The 18,200-nt window shown below is 39.1% G+C and overlaps 1 pseudogene; it reads left to right on the plus strand.

Annotated features, from left to right (window-relative positions):
- Positions 1–10,876: 10,876 nt before the first annotated feature.
- LOC101717494 (N-alpha-acetyltransferase 40 pseudogene) lies at positions 10,877–11,869 on the plus strand (annotated as a pseudogene).
- The last annotated feature ends 6,331 nt before the right edge of the window (positions 11,870–18,200 follow it).

The raw sequence follows: 18,200 nt of genomic DNA on the forward strand, positions 1-18,200 counted from the left end.
GTACAAATTCCCAATAATGAATGTCAGCATATTGTATACCTAAAATGTACTAATAAAACTAATGAATTTTTTTAAATGCTTGCTGATCCTGACTGCACAAATAGAATTTTCTTTATTTACCACTGACCATGACAAGTGGCTTTTGACCAATGAGTCAACATTTCTATAATAATACAGGATTGCATCTATTTTTTCAAATCAAGTCATAAATTTCTATGATGTCTAAGTTACAAACTCTCTTCTTGTCCTTTTCATTTTCATAACTTTGGACAGAGTATGAGTGATGTGATATGTACTTACGTGTGACCAACATGTGTGTTAGGTCAGAAACAATGACTCAGAACCTAAATTACTGAGATTATAGGAGTTGAAGGAAATGAGTAAATCCATAGGCCTTCACTGTCTGTGCCCATCCCAGAAAGACCCTGAAGGCACAGGTAACAGGATTTCACAACAACGTGCAATGGGCCATTTGGAGATTGTTTTTCATCTTTTAAATCTTCCACTTTCTGGCTATACTGGGATTAAAGAAATATTGGTGAATGCTTAACACTAGTAGTCATTAGGAAATACAAATTCAAACAAGATACCACTTTATACCTCCTAGGATAGTTATAATCAAAATGACAAAAATAAGTGTTGGAAGAGGCAGGGGGTGTAGCTCAATGGTAGCGCACTTGCCTAGCTTGTGTGAGGCCCTGGGTTTGATTCCCAGCACTGCCAAAGAAATAACAAGTGTTGAGAATAACGTGGAGAAACTGGAATCCTCATGCGCTGCTGGTGAAATTGCAACATGGTGCAGCCTTTCGGAAAACCATCTGACAGTTCCTCAAAAAGTTAAATGCGGAATTGCTATATAACCCAATAATTCTACTCTTAGACGTACACTCAAGAGAAATGAACACGTGTACACACTTACCCACACATGTTAATAAATGCATCATTTCTAATAGAAAAAAAATAGAAGCAACTCAAATGCCCATTCACTGGAAAAATAAAGTCTCGTCTATCCATACAGTAGGATATTTATCATTCAGCAATAAAAAGGAAAGAAGTAGCATACATGCTACCCATAGGGATGGGTATGCCAAATGAAAGAAGTGTCCAAACTAGCCAAGCTCCTCTAAGCCTTTTTCTCAACCAGGCCTCATCCTCACATTTTGTACTCAGGTCTACACAGCCCAGTTTTAGCAGGACCTCCACCTCAAAACCTGATCAAATCAATATCTCACCCACAATGCCTGATCAAATTCCTCATCCTTCACCACCTCCAGGAGATGTGTGTCGGTCTTCCACAAGACTCTTGGGAGTAGAGGTGTAGCTCAGGGGTAGAATGTGAGCCCCAAGTTCAATCCCAGCATCAGAAGAAGAAAGATGAGCCCCGAGTTCAGTCCCAGCTTCAGAAGAAGAAAGACCTTGAAAATGCAAGTTCCTGAGAAAAATCAAAGAAGGAGGAGGAGGAGGAGAGGGAGAGGGAGAGGGAGAGGTAAGGGGAGGGGGGAGGGAAGAGGGAGAGGGAGAGGGAGAAGGACAAGGAGAATTCTGTTAGGTCAGTTTAGCAAGAATTCCCTTCTACCCTTCATATCTCATCTTAATAACTGTCTATCTACCTGCCCCCCAGTCTGCTCCTGGGCCACAAATCCTGAATTGGGTCCTTGTAGTATTTGGAATTAAGCCCAGACCTATGCTGAGGTCTCTTTCCCCATATTGCAGGAATTTCTGAATAAATTCTCTTTTTACAGTTTTAACTACTGTCTGGCTCTGGTTTTCTTTAACAGAAGTCAGCAGCAAAAGACCACATATTGTACAGTTCCATTTATATGACAAATACAGGATAGGCAAATCTATAGAAAGTGGATTAGTTATTGTCAAGGGATAGGGGATTTAGGGATAATGGACAGTTTTCAGTAATACAGTTTCTTTTTGGGGTGATGAAAATGTAAAATTGACTGTGTTAATTGCTGAGTGAGTACATTAAAAACTGTTGAATTGTACACTTTAAATGGGTGAATTGTATAATGGGTGAATCATATCTTAATAAAGCTGTTAGAAAAGGAGCATTGGTTATATCTTTGGTGTGGTAAGATAGGAGGAAAATTAATGTTCTTTATTTATGAGCAAAGTTTTTAGGATTTTTAAATCCTAAGTAGGATTCAAAATAGAACAATATATTATAGGGCACATTATAACTCCATAAAGTACTAAGTAGTTCAAACAGCTTCTATAGAGTGTAAGAATTCACAAAATATTTTCAGATCTTTATCTGACTGTGACAACTAGAAATTGCAACTTCTGCTTTTAAGCATGCACCATGGACCAGGTAATATTCTGGGCACTTTGCATACATTATCTCTCATCACAGCTCTACCTGCAAATTACTAATGATTATTCCTATTCTACAAATGAGATAAGAGATTTAGAAAAGGTAAATGGCTTCCCCGTAACTAAAAACTTGTAGAAATAATTTCCTATCTCTAATTCTTATGTTACATATTTTTAAGGATTAAGGACAAATGTGTTGATAATGCTAATAAAACAGAAAACCACAAAAAGTATGTAATCTCCATCTAGTTACTGAAACTAGAAATGAGATCATTCTTCCTGGTATAAAACAAACATTCAATAAATTTCAAACATTAGTTGTTGCTCTTATCATCCAGGTCTGGTGACCTTTTAGCTTCATTCAGCCTTTGTGAACATTTCACAGGTTTTGACACTAGTGACTATTACCTCTCTTCCTAAAACCATGTATTCCCAAGGGCTCCATGACACCAGTTTTCTCTTAACCCTCTGACATTGCATTAGTTTCTTAAAAATCACACCAACAGTATGACTTATGAAGGGAAAAAATGATAAACTGAACTTCATCAAAATTACAAATATTTGTAATTCAGAAGATACCATTAAGAAAATGAAAAGGTTGAGAAATAATATTTGGAAATAATGTATCTAATAAAAGACATATAACCAGTGAATGTGTATAAGCATAGTATATGCTCTTATAATTCCATAAGATCCCAAGCTCCTAGGGCAGAGAAGCTGAGACGGTCCCAGAAATCAGAAGGAAGCTCCCCCACCACCATCCCAAGCTTCTAGGGCAGAGAAGGTGAGCCATGCGGGTGCCAGAAGCACCCTCCCCATCCCCGTGGAAATGAGAAGACACGTAAACTAGCCTCAAAAACAGACTTCTGGATCACCTACAGCAACCCCAAAGGGAAATGAGATGGAACAATCTGATACTCAACCACCTGGACTCTCTTGTAATTCCATAAGAAGACAATCCAGTTAACAAATGGGCAATGATTTGAAATGATACCACCGGAAAAGATACATGAATGGCTAATAAGTATAGGAAAAGATGTTAAACATCATTCATTACTAGAAAAATGCAAATAAAACTATGATGAGGTACCATTACAGATTCACTAAGGTGGCTATAAAGAAAATAACACTTGTTCGCAAGGATATGGGGAATGCTTCTACACTGCTGATGGGAATGTAAAGTGATACAGCAGCTTTGGAAAAAGTTTGTCAGATTCTTACAAAGTTAACCTTAACTATATCACCCAGCAATTCACCTCCTATTCACCCAAGAGAAAAAATATACATCTGCACAGAGATTGTTACAGAAATGATAGTAGCCATATTATTCAGAATAGCCCCAAACCAGAAATGTCATGAACTGGTGAGTGGATAAACCCAAGGTGGTATTCCACAGAATACTACTTGGCAATAGCAAGGAGAAAACTGAAATGATATGTGCAACAACAAGTATGTCTCACTCCATTCGTATGGCTATAACAAAATATTACAGACTGGATTGTATTAGCTACTTTTCTCATTGCTGAGACAAAATACAGTACCAGACACCCACAAGTTAAATCAGGAAAGGCTTATTTCAGCTCACAGTTTGTAAGGGTTTCAGTCTAGCTGGCTCCAAGGCAAGGCAGCACAGCAGAGGGGCATCGCAGAGGAGAAATAGTTCATGGAAAAGCAGGTGGGAGGCAGCAAAGCAGAAAGTAGCAGCAGCAACTCTGCCTTTCATCCCTCCCTTTATATTCCATCCAGGCTATAACCCTATTGATTGGTGCCACCCACACTCAGGCAGGGGGCCTTCCATTATCCACACCCAAAACTACGCTAATTTCAACCAGTGGACTAATTTTATACCACACACACACCCTTTATCTCAGTATCATATGCCCTAGATCCAGCCAGCTCCAAAAATGCCCCACTGATGAGCATGTGAGGCTTTGGGGGGACATCTAGATAGAAGGCATAACATGGATCCTTTTAAATAGTGTAAATTTATCTCTCACAGGTCTGGAGGTTCGAAATCCTGTATCAAGGTGCCACCAATTCAGTTTGTGGTGAGGGTTCATTCTCTGCTCCCAAGATGGCACCTTGTTGCTGAGACTTCTTGAGGGATGTACACTGTGTCTTCTCATGGTGAGATTAAAAGGCCAAGTGGTTCTCTGGAGCTTAATTATAGTTGTAGAAAATTATAGTTGTAAAAAAATTTAATTGACACATAATAATTGTACTTGTGAGGTACAGTGTGATATTTCAATACATGCTTATAATGTGACATGATCAGATTAGAATAATTGGTATATCCATTGCCTCAAGCATTTATCATTTCTTTGTAGTGGGGACTATTCCAAATCCTCTCTGTTAGCTCTTTTGAAATAGCTATAGTTATCCTACTTCCATAGAACATTAAAAGTTACTCATCCTATCCAACTGTACCCTTGTATCCATTAACTGTCCTCTCCCTATCCCCTGCAAAATCTACCCTCTCAGACCCTAGTAACCCCTCCTCTCTGCTTCAATGAAGCCAATTTCTTTTAGTGAGGCCTCCTATATAAGGGTATTAACCCCATTCATGAGGGTGGAACTCTTATGATTTCATCACTTCCCACCTCAATACCATCACTTTGGAGTTTAAAATCTATTACATGAATTTTGAAGGGGCACCAACATTCAAACCATAGAACTGGATGAATCTAAAACATGCCATGCTAAGTGAAAGAAGCCAGACACAAAAGATTACATATTTCATTTACATTATTCCATTTGTATAAAGTTCAAAGTCCATTTATATAAAAGGAAAAAATAAAAAAGCGGTCAGAAAGCAAATGAGTGGTTGTCCAGGGGCTGAAAGAGAGAATGAAGACTGACTGTAGATAAGCATAAGGGCACTTTTTTGGGGTGATGGAAATGTTCTAAAACTGGACTATGCTGATGGATGCACAACTGCATAAATTTTCTAAAGAGCAAGTTGTACATTTAAAGTGGATGGATTTTATGACACATAAATCATACCTCAATATAGCTATAAATGAAAATTTTAAAAGACGCTATAATTTTTTACTGTTATATGGGCATTTTAATTGCTGGACAATTTGAAGGGCTAAGCAAAACAGAAGACATTTCATTACCTGAAATAACCAGAAAGACAATTAGCTATAACTTCATCTGAGTGTTAGGGAAGAATTAGCTCTAGAGAAAGAACTTGAATAGGCACAAGGAGGAAAAAGTGGATAACTTATTTCCTGACTACATCTCATAATAATGTTGTGAGTACGGTTATGGAAGTAGGGAAGACATTTAACGAGCTTGAGGAAGAAAAAGAGTTAGCCAGACAGGTTCAGGCAGAGAATGACAACTGAGCAGAGGAGGCATTTCACATTCCTACCAACAGTACACAGGGGACCCAGTGTCTTCACAATCTTACCAACACCTTTCCTTTTTCTATTCTTTTGATAGTAGCCATCCTATTGGGTTTAAGGTGGTATCTACTATAGCTTTCATTGTATGTTTCCGTAATGATTAAAAGATTATGCAACTTTTGCAAGTTCTTTAACTTGTTTATACTTTGGTTGCTCAGTATGTAAAATGGGGGTAATAAAAAATAAAGCACCGACTTTCTTGAGGCACTATGATCATTAAGCCAGAAAATGCAAAATGACCACTTAGCTCTGTTTCCAGCAATGATAACTGTTCAATCATGTATGAGGAGCCAAACTCAGTGGTTCTCACCCTAGAATTTTTTTCTCTCTTCCCCTTCACATACACACTCCACACTCCCACAAAAATATTTTATTATGTATTATTGAAAAAGAGTTACACAGAGAGTTGAGGTGAATTATTCAGAGGAATGACCTAGGTGGTATGCATTTTGATATGCTTATATGCTATAATATAAGGTGAACTTCCATCTTTCAAATAAGACCCCCAAAAGAGGTTTTGATCAACTAAAATACTAACTGCATCACACTACCTTATATATATTTATGATGCTTTACCTTCAGTATACATATTTAAAATCCACAACATTTCCATTTTCACATTTCAGTTTCATTGCAACTTTTCAATTATCAGCATCTACAACATAATTACTCTTACTTCTGAGTCATGTGAAAGTGTTCCTCTGTGTATTACATCCAATTCCTTCAAAGTAATCTTGAGTTAAGGTATGTTTTAAATTCATGCCCACATTTACACTCACCGTGTGAGTCTAGGAAAAGTGAAAGAAGTTAGTCCTGAAAAGGCTATTTTGCATGATTCTATTAATATTGAAAAAACAGTTAAAATTTTAAAGACAGGAGGTAGATTAGTGGTTGATAAGGCTGGGGGTGAGAAGAAAGGGGAAAGGACAGGGAGTGATTGATAATGCCTTGGGGTTTCACTTTGGGGTGAAGAAAATGCCTTAAAATTAGAATTTGGCAATGCCTATGCAACTCTATGTACACACTGAAACTATGAATTGTATACTTTAAAAACATAAATTTTATGGCATGTGAATTAAATCTAAATAAAGCTATTACAAAAGCACCAGTAAGTATAACAGGGAACATAAATAATTCAAATTTATGTGTCAGGTATTACATGTCCTAAAACAGTATAGAGTAAAACTAGAAGAATAGAAAATGGACAGAAAAACTATCATCCAAGTGGAAGATTTTAAAACATACTTCAGAATAATGCCCCAGTAAGTATACAAAAAAATCAGTAGGGGTAGAAATGATTTGAACAATATTATAAACTTGATCGCCTACGTGGCCTATAATATAAAACACTATACTAAACCGTTACAGGATGCATATTACAAACATAGACCCCGTGTCCATTCATTAAGAAAATTCAACAAATTTTGTCCTGTAAAAATCATAACATATGGTTTCTGTCTATAGCAGAAGTAAGCTTTTAAAAAATCCTATGTGGAATTCACCACATATATAGAGTAGAAGAAGAAAACCAAATGACCATCTTAAAAGATACCAAAAGAGCACATGATAAACATCACAGTTATTCACGATTTAAACTTATAAACAAAAAAACTCTAAGCAAAATAGGAATAGAAGATAATTTCTTAACTATAATAAAAGGATTCCTACCAAATAGATATACCGTATTACTTAGAGGATAGTGACAGAAAAAAAGTCTGTACACATTCAGTACAGGTGCATTTTTTTTCATATATTTTCAGTTGGTTGAATATGTGGATGCAGAACCCATAGGAATGGAGGACAGACTAGACCCCAAAATCTGTTTTGGGCATCTAGAAGTTAACATAGGAAAATTTCTTCACTGCCTTTGTAAAGGGAACAACAAAAACATAAAAGGTATTAACCATAAACAGAAAAATGATAACTGGATTGCATTAAAATAATAAATTCTATTTATCAAAATCTCTATTATGCAGATGAAAAAGCATATTGTAGAGTGAATTTGACAAAAGACTTGTATCTAGACACAAAACTTCTGAGTTAAGAAAAAATAACCCTATTGAAAATTAGACAATCCACATCAAAATACCCAACTAATTTATGAAACTTGGTTATTATAGAAATGCAAAATAAAATAATGATGAAATACTACTAAATGAACACACAAATAGCTAAAACTAAGAAGTGACAATATTTGGTACTGGCTAGAGCTACTGAACTTTTCATGTTCTTCTGCCTAGCATATAAACTGATACAATCAGTTTGGCAAAATTTGTGACATACTGTATTTGAATATTATATGTAAAAACTGGAGCAAATGTAATTCAGTGTTTGAAAGGATGTTTTGGGTGTTATACAAGTACTTGCTATTAAAAATATATAAAAATTAATTTAATAAGCAAAAAGAATGGCAAAATAAACCCAAAGGAAATAATAAAATTGGGAGCAGAAACTAATGAAACAAACATACAATAGAAAGGATGATAAAGAAAGCCAAAAGAGATCTGAGGGTGTAGCATCCACAAGGTGCTGGCTTAGATCCCCATCATCATGGACCCCCCCCCACACAAACACACATAAAGTGAAGTGAAAAGAATAGCAAAACTGATAAACATCTAGTGACATTAATCTAGGAGGAAAATGGAAAGACGATGTATATAATGAATATTAGGAACAAAAAGAAAATTATATTCCATAAATATAAAAAGATTAAGCAGATGTGGTGGCACATGCCTGTAATCCCAACACTCAGGAGGATGAGGCAGGAGGACTGTCATGAGTTTGAAGCCAGCGCGGGCTACATAGTGAGTTCAAGGCCAGCCTGAACTACACAGAGAGATCTTGTTCCAAAAAAAAAAAACCCCAAAATGATAAAATCTATTATGAATAAATTTATACTAATTTATTAGATAATTTAGATAAAATGAACATAAAATATACAGCATACTTAATTTAAAGAGAAAAAGAAAACCAGGGAAAGGGGATTGAAAAAAGGAATGAAGATGTGTCATGTACCTGTGATGGCTAAGCGATTGTGTCAACTTGGGAAGTTTGGCTAAGAGAAGCTTAGCTACATGGGCTCAGCAATTCCACACCTTAGGGCGCAGGAGATCCACCCTAGGGCTGCTCCTCTCCTGACTGTTGTAAGGGGAAATGAGGAAGGACACTGCTGCTTCTATTCCTTTAGAGGAGCTCCAGTCTTTTCCTTCCAGCATAGGCTCATCTCCTGCCTTCCAGGGCAGACTCCTCAGCCTTCCATCACAGACCCAGCAGCCTCCTGAGACCCCCGCAAGACACCTCAGTGAGCTCCAGAACTCAACTGAATCCTTCAATCCCCAGTGTGCAGACAGACCCTCTGGACTCTTCCTCATTGGCCCCTGTGGGTGGCTACTGTAAGCCAATCTTGTAAATTCTCATATATATCTATATATATTGTGTTATATCTGTTTCTGTAAATACTGACTGATACAGTACCTTACCAATTCCACACAAGAAGTGTAAGCATTATGTGCTGCAAATATACACTAATAAATTTTTTAATATATTCCCAAGTGGCTATAACTATATATCTGCCAAATATTCAAAAAAGAGATAGTTTTACACATATTATTCCAGAGAATTTTCATTTCACAGAGCATGCTCACTCATTTTATGGCATTGACATAACCTTGAGACAAAATTCTAATAAGGAAAATATAAAAAGGGAAAATTACAAGTGAATCTTACTTATGGACATAGATGCCCAAATTCTGAACAAATCATTAACACACTGAATACATGAATATCAAGCTGATCTAGACATTGAATTCCAATTAGTTTCACGACAAAATTCATTCAAAAATTAAAGATTGGCTTTTCGAAACTAGTTAATGTAACTCATTATTGAGATTAGAAGAGAAAGATCTCAGTAGAAATGAGAAAAGCAGTATGATACTACTAATAGCAATGCCTAGGAAATAAATTTAACAAAAGATGTATTAGATCTTTCTGGCTACTGCTATAAAACCTTATGAAAGGCAGTAAGGAAGACATATGTAGTGGAGAAATATATAATATTCATGCATTTAAAAACTCAATATCATCAAGCAGCAATTTAATATAATACCAATAAAAAAAATTCTGTTTTGATTTGTAGTTTGGTTTTACTTTGCTGTAATCTTTTTGGTGGAATCGACAAGCTAATTCTAAAATTTATATGGAAGTTCAATGAGCCAAAACACCCTGAAGAAAAGAAGATAGGTGAATTTGTCGTATCACATACTAATTTATTTTTAAATCCATAGTAATACACATAGTGTAATATTAGTCTAAGGATAGATGGATACACAAACGGAAATAAGGCATTGTGATAAATGACAGATATGACACTAATAATCAGTGGGGAAAAGCAGACTTTTTAATAAATGATGCTGAAACAACTGACTATACAAAAGTCTCATATACAAAAATGAAACCGTACTCCTTGGTCTTTGTTTCCAGGTAGAATTAGATTTAAATATGAAAATGAAAAGACTAAAATTTTAAAAGGTAAGGCAGAAGAATATCTTTATGACATATTTCTTAATAAGATGTAATAGAATTAAGCATACAAGCAAATACCAATGAATTCAACTATAGTAAAATGATCCCCTTCTGTTCACCAAAAAATAACATAAAGAGAATAAAAAGAAAATCACACCGTGGAGGAAGACATACACACATATAACTGAATATATAAAGAACAATTGCAAACCAACAATAAAATTGCAGAAAAACTGACAGAAAAAGAACAGAGGACTTGATCAGGAACTGTACAATAAAGAATCCATTAAATACAGAGATGTTCTATCACTTCACTATTGTCAGACACGTGGGAAATTTAAAACCACCATTTGTGCCTCGTACAAATTAAGGAAACTTAATTGTTAGTGCAAATGTGGAATAATGGTTCATTGCTGAATTAAGTACAAATTGATACAACTATCACTATTAAAGTTGAAGAGTCAAGTTCCCAATAACCCAAGAATTGTACAAGAATGTAATTACCTGGAATATTTATCTAGAGATGTACACCCTCATACCTGTGTAAGAATGAATCAACAGTAGAATAGATAAGTTAGGGTTGCCGCCTCCCTGCTGGCAAGTGTGCGAAGGAGGAGCTGAGGGTCGCCTCCGGCGCCATGGGGAGAAAGTCAAGCAAAGCCAAGGAGAAGCAGAAGCGGTTGGAGGAACGTGCAGCCATAGGCGCCGCCTGTGCCAAAGTAGATGCTGCCAACAGGCTTGGAGACCCTCTGGAAGCTTTCCCAGTAGTCAAGAAATACGACACGAATGGGTCAAATGTCTCCATTGAATGTAAGCGAGTGTCTGGACTGGAGCCAGCCACTGTGGATTGGGCCTTTGACCTGACCAAAATGAATATGCAAAGCATGTATGAGCAAAGTGAGTGGGGCTGGAAAGACCGACAGAAACGGGAGGAAATGACAGATGATCGAGCGTGGTACCTTATCGCTTAGGAAAACAGTTGTGTTCCTGTTGCGTCCCTGTTGCCTTCTCTCACTTCCGGTTTGTTGTGGAGTGTGGGATGAAGTCCTCTACTGTTAAGAGTTGCAGTTGGACAGCAAAGTGCGGTGGAAAGGCCTGGGGAAGTTCCTCATATAGATCCTGCAGCTCAAGGCCAACAGCACACAGATGAAGAAGGTGATGTTAACGGTATGTAAGTACAATCATGGCGCCTATCAGTTCTTCCAAGAAGTGCTGGAATTTGAAATTGATGACTCTTACCCCAGCATGTCTGGTTGCTGTGGAAAGGACTGCTCCTACAAGATCCTGAGCCAGAAGACCAAGTTTGGGGACAGCCAGCACTCCCATGCGGGTGGGCACTGTGGTGGCTTCTGCTACTGAACTCTTAAAGCCATTTGCAAGTCAGAACTCTCTCCTAAGATCTGTCCTCTACTCTGTTCTCACATTAACTGCCAGGTGCTCTCAGAGCTATGGTCTTCTCAGCCTTGCATGTGCCAGGTGGCATCCTGAGAGCTCAGAACCCTGGGGAGGAGTGGGCTACACCACCCCTCCTCCTCTTTCCTGGAAGAGCAGTGTACTGGGAATGAGTGCAGAGAAGAGGGTGCTACAGGAAGAGTTGATGGAGGCTCCACCATGAAGCTCATCCTCACAGGAACTGTCTCCTCACTTGGCCCTTGGGCCCTCAAGTGAAAGTTCCTCAAATTCTCTGCAGCTGGATTCCCAACAGGCTCCCCCACCCCCGCCTTGGACAAATGGAATGTTTATATGCACCTTTGTCAAAGTCCTTACTCTGGGCTCTGTTGGTCCCCAAAGAGTATTGGACTCTTAAGATCTGGGCACAGAGCAAGGCTTTGAAGAAACTCATTCTCATGGATGGAGCACTGTCATGGAGACCATATAGGCCTTTGATGCTAGGATACAGAGAAGCTCTTTCTAGCTGTGTTTTTATGGATCCATAGAATGGTGTCGTCTCAGGGGACTAGCCAACTCTGGGGGGAAGGCTGCCTCTCTCCACTGCTATCAGTGAGAGAGGACCAGGAACACGTGTGCTAAGGGGACTGTAGTGGGGATGACTGCTTCTCTGGGCCTTTGGACTTTGCTGCACTCTCAGCTTAACCTCTGGATCTCATGGCAGTGACTTGAGCTTTTCACTCCAGAAGAAAGCCAGAGGTCCTGTCTGTTCCTCTCCATTGCCCCCACCACTCTCTCTCCCCAGCCTCTTGCTTTCACTCCAGATACCTCTGTTCTTAATCTCAGGGCGGGAGTAACATCAGGGAAGCCCTCTTCCTCTGGAGGACCCATTGTTCCTGGTACAGTTAATGCCATCTCCTCTCACTTTTTTGGTGCTGATAGTTCTCTGAAGGTGGGGTGACCCTCCTACTACCCTGCCTCTTCAGAGAGCCCCCAGCCATCAGCAGGCTCCTCTGCCTGCACTCCCCAGCCTTGCCCTTTGCAGCCTCGATGAGGCACTGGTGCCACTGTCCTGGCCCATTTTGGGCACAGCTCAGGCTTGAGCAAGAATGCCTGTTAGTGGCCCAAACAGCTGCTGTTCTCTCTCTGGTATCACCCTGTGGCAGCAGGGTGGAACAGGGGGAGGAGATGGGCTTTCTCCTTTCAGAGAGTGAAGAGGGTGTGGGCTCAGAACTCATTCTCATCCTAATGTCTAGGCCTTGTTCCTCTTTCAAGGAAGAAAAGCTAAATCCTTATCTAGATGAAAGTACCTAACACTTCCCCTTGGACATCCCTGAGCTCTGCTTCAGGGAGTGTTGTGAAGATTCCCGCCTTTGTGCAGTTGCTGTCATGGGGTCCGTCAGTGACCCGACCAACCTCAGAGCCTGCTCACCCCACCCTCTGGCCCAACTCAGGCAGTTTGTCCCGGCAGAGCTCTCCAGAGTGGTCCTTGCTTTTCACCTAGATTCCTGCCTGTGCAGGAGCCTCTTTTACCCAGTCTGACCCCCACTGAGCACCTTGTGTTGTTCTTGAGTCTACCAGCAGTGGGGTTAGGCACTTCTTGGAGAGAGCCTTCCAGTTTTACACTGGAATAAGTTTAACCTTGCCTCCCCTGTTGGTGCCAGGGTTTCTACCCTTGATGAGAGGTGGAGTTGCTGGGAGGAGATTGGTAGACTCCTTCCAAGAATCATGAAACAACAGACGCACATTTAGAAGAGCTTTTCCTCTAATCCCTGTCTCAACACAAGAATGATAAATATTTATTGTCTTACATCATGGATTTCTGTTACCTCCCATTCAAGGGGACCAAAAGGAAGCCTGTGTAAATCCCATGAAATGTGAGTTCAGTGTGTGTTTTCTTTTTACAGTTGGACACTTAGCACCAAGCCCATTGGTACATGGGGTACTGGGTGTCATGCCTTTTTCCCCCAGCCTTTGCAGGCTACCTTCCCTGAAGAACTCCTCAGGAAGTCACAGCTTGGCAGGAGGAGTGCTGATTGAGACCAGTCAGCCACTCTTGTGGCTCGTGAGCCTACTAATGTGTCAAACATCAGTCTTCCTCCACCTCCTCTAGGTCTTGGTTTTGAGAAAAGACTTTTTATACCAGACTTTTTTGTTGTTTTTTGTTTGGGACTTGTTAAGAAAAAAATTAAGATTTTTTTTCCTAGTTGTATTCTTCCTATTTCAAATTTTTTTGTTGGTGTCAAGTGTGTCTATGACTGGCTAGGAACGCTGGCACATGCCTGTAATCCCAACACTCCAGAGGCTGAGGTAGCATTGCTGCAAATTTGAGGCCAGTCTGGGCTACATAGTGAGTTCAAGGCCAGCCTGAACTACATAGTGAGACCCTGTCTCAAAAAACTTAAAAAAAATTGCATACATGACATGTTTATGGTTCTTTTTAACACCCCCCTGCCTTAAAGAGAAAATTTGGAAGATAAATTTCTTGAGATACATATATTTTTTTCTTCAACCACTCATTGGAATCAAAGGGAAAAAGTGATCTCTTTCTGGATTGGTTGTATTTGTACATCACAAAAGACACTTTGTTCAGCAGCTGGGGTACCATGGGTACTTTAGGCTTACCCTAAAGGCTGAGAGGCAATGGCTATAGTGGCCTCACACCCGTTCTTGTGAAGGAAGTCTCAGAATATGAGGTGAGCAGCCAGAGAGGGGATGCAGACCCAGTGTATGTGTTTGTGGCTATTTCCCAGAAGTTAAGGGTAGAGGTCAAAGATGTTCTCCTGTGGGGCCTCTGCTTTGCATCCTGAAGCAAGTCTCAAGCCAGGCATTGTGACATTTGATGTCTGCAGCTAAATATAAACTCCAGTGCCTATGTGGGAATTCAATAGAAAAAAAAAAAGAATAGATAAGTTAGGATGACCTAGTAACACAATCACTTATGATTTTCCTTTTCAATATTGTCTTCATTAGAAGTTGATATCAAAATTATATTAACATCATAGCCATAGGCCCACCATACCATCGGTAACTGCATGCACATCCTAGGAAGCAGCTGTATAGACCAGAGTGGCACAGCTGCAAGCTAATCCCATCCAGGGCTCCACCCTGACCCCAGAGGTTTAGGCACACCCACCCAAGCTAAAGGCCCACCCAGAAAAGAACTGCACAGGCCCATAAGCTTCAGCCAGAGGCCCTTCATTCCATCGGCCACAGCCAAGGGCCTGACTGGAATAGAGCTACACAGGTGCACAAGCAACAACCAGAGGCTCACCCACATACCCTTGATAAGTGTGTGGAGACGCTGGCCAGAAGTTTGTGCAGACAACAGGAACTGTGGTGTAAACCTCCAGCCAAAAGCCCTCCCAGACATAGGGACCCCAGCAAGAGGCACGCCTAGATACCATCCCAAGTGTGCACAGGCCCCAACCAGAAGGCTGCCCAGACAACAGGTCAACTCAGGGATCCAGAAGGCCACCACCTGAGCCCAGGAATTGGTGTACTGGTGAGCAGTGGAGTAAAGGCTGATCAGTGGGTTGCTGAGAATTGAAGACCACTGGGTGAGCAAAATGTCGCCTCAACAAAGGCACAGCAGGCTGCATCTCTTGAAATGAGAAGACATGTAAATAAGTCTCAAAACCAGACTTCCAGATCACCTACAGCAACCCCAAAGGGAAATGAGATGGAACACTCTGATACTCAACCATCTGGACCCACTAACTGGCAACAACAAGGGATCTGGAAAAAATGAAATCAGAAATAATTTCTCAGATAACAGCAGAGGAGGAGAATCCAACAAAAGGAAAATGTCTTGACAATGATAAGTCAATACACATAAGTTATAACCATCAATGTTAATAGTCTCAATTCACCAATCAAAAGAAATAGACTGGCAAAATGAGTCAAGAAGCAAGATCCAACAATATGCCACATACAAGAAACACACTTAATTCAAAAAGAAACTCATAGACTGAAAGTTAAAGGGTGGAAAACAATACTGCAGGGGACAGGAACACAAAAAAAAGCAAGAGTAGCTATCCTCTTGGCAGATCAAGTAGATTTCAAACCAACACTGATTAAGAGAGATGAAGAAGGACACTACATCCTTGTAAAGGGAAGAATCCAAGAGGAAGAGGTGACAATCATAAATATCTATGCACCAAACACTAGTGCACCCAACTATATAAAACAAATACTAACAGACATGAAAAGTCATATATGCACTAATACAATTGTAGTGGGGGACCTCAACACCCCACTGTCACAAATAGATAGATCAACTAGACTAAAAATAAGTAATGAAATACTAGAACTCAATCAAACTCTTGAACAAATGAACTTAACAGATGTTTACAGAGTCTTCCACCCCACAAAATCAGAATACACATTCTTCTCAGCTGCACATGGGTCATTCTCCAAAATAGACCACATACTCACACATAGAACATGTTTAAGTAACTACAAAGGAATTCAAGTTATCCCCTGTATATTATCAGACCATAGTGCGATGAAATTGGAGATCCATAGCAAAAGAAACTCAAAAAATTTCATAAACACGTGGAGATTGAACAACACACTTCTGAATAACCAATGGATCACAGAGGAAATTAAAGGAGAAATCAGACAGTTCCTTCAATTAAATGACAAAGACAATACAACATATCAGAATCTATGGGACACAATGAAAGCTGTCTTATGAGGGAAATTCATAGCAGTGAATACTCATATTAGGAAAACAGAACAAGCCAAATTAAACAACCTGATCCTGCACCTCAAGCTTCTAGAAAAAGAAGAACAGGACAACCCCAGAGTTTGTACAAGGGAGGAAATTATAAAGACCAGAGGAGAAATCAATGCAATGGAGACTAAGAAAACAATACAAAAAAATCAATGAAGCCAAGAGTTGGTTCTTTGAAAGAATAAACAAACTTGGCAAACCCTTACCAACCTTATCAGAAAAAGGAAAGAAAAGGCCCAAATCCATGCAATTAGGAATGAAAAGGGTGAAATTACAACAGACCCAGTAGAAATCTAGAGGATCATCAATACCTACTTCAAGAACCTATATACCAATAAGATGGAAAACACAGAAGAAATGGACAGATTTCTAGATACATATGAATTACCAAAGTTGAATGAAGGAGACCTAAAAATTCTGTACAACCCAGTATCAATTAATGAAATTGAAAACATATTTAAAAACTTACCAACTAAGAAAAGCACGGCTCCTGATGGCTGCACTGCTGAATTCTACAAGACATTTAGAGAGGAACTAGTGCCACTACTGTTTAAACTCTTCAGTGAAATTGAAAGGGAAGCAATACTCCCAAAATCATTCTTGAAAGCAAGCATCACCTTGATCCCCAGAGCAGAGAAAGACCCAACTGAAAAAGAGAAATATAGGCCAATCTCACTAATGAACATAGATGCAAAAGTCCTTAATAAGATACTGGCAAATGCAATGCAGAAGATCATCAAGAAGATCATACACCCTGATCAAGTGGGATTCATCCCAGGGATGCAGGGATGGTTCAATATACGAAAATCAATCAGTGTAATACACTATATCAATAGAGCCAAGGACAAAAACCATATAATCATCTCAATAGATGCAGAAAAAGCATTTGACAAAATCCAACACACATTTATGATTTTTAAAAAACTACAAAAGTTGGAATAGATGGTCTCTACCTCAATCTGATAAAAGCCATCTATGAAAAACCAACAGCCATTATCATTCTAAATCATCAAAACTGAAATCCTTTACACTAAAATCAGGAATAAGACAATGATGTCCACTATCACCACTCCTGTTCAATATAGTTTTGAAAACATTAGCCATGGCAATTAGACAAAAGAAAGAAATAAAAGGAATAAAGATAGAAAATGAAGTCAAGTTGCCATTATTTGCAGATGACGTGATACGCTATATAGAAGAACCCCAAGAACTCCACCAAAGTCTTCTAGACTTAATAACCAAATTCAGTAGTGTAGCTGGAAACAAGGTCAACACACAAAAATCAATAGCTTTCCTCTACACGAACAACAGACTCACTGAGACAGAAATAGAGCAAACAATTCCTTTCACAATAGCAACCAAAAAAACCGAAATACCTAGGAATCAACTTAAGAATAAAAAGAAAACAAAAGAAATCAAAGACCTCTTCTGTGAAAATTATAGCACTTTGAAAAAAGATATTGAAGGGGAGATCAGAAAATGGAAAGACATCCCTTGCTCCTGGGTAGGAAGGATCAACATAGTGAAAATGGCCATACTTCCAAAATTGCTATATAGATTCAATGCAATACCAATTGAAATCCCAGTAGCATATTTCATAGTCCTTGAGAAAACAATCCAAAAATTCATTTGGAATAAGAAGAGACCCAGAATAGCAAAAGCAATTCTAGGTAACAGAGATATGGCAGGAGGTATTACAACCCCCAACTTGAAACTATACTACAAAGCTACTGTGATAAAAGCAGCATGGTACTGGCAAAGAAACAGACCTGAAGAAGTCCAGTGGAACATATTAGAAGATGCAGAAACAACTCCAGACA

Source organism: Heterocephalus glaber, unplaced genomic scaffold, assembly GCF_053883595.1.
Source record: "Heterocephalus glaber isolate CG9 unplaced genomic scaffold, H.glaber_assembly_v1.0 deba00001662, whole genome shotgun sequence".
NCBI classification, from domain to species: Eukaryota; Metazoa; Chordata; class Mammalia; order Rodentia; family Bathyergidae; genus Heterocephalus; species Heterocephalus glaber.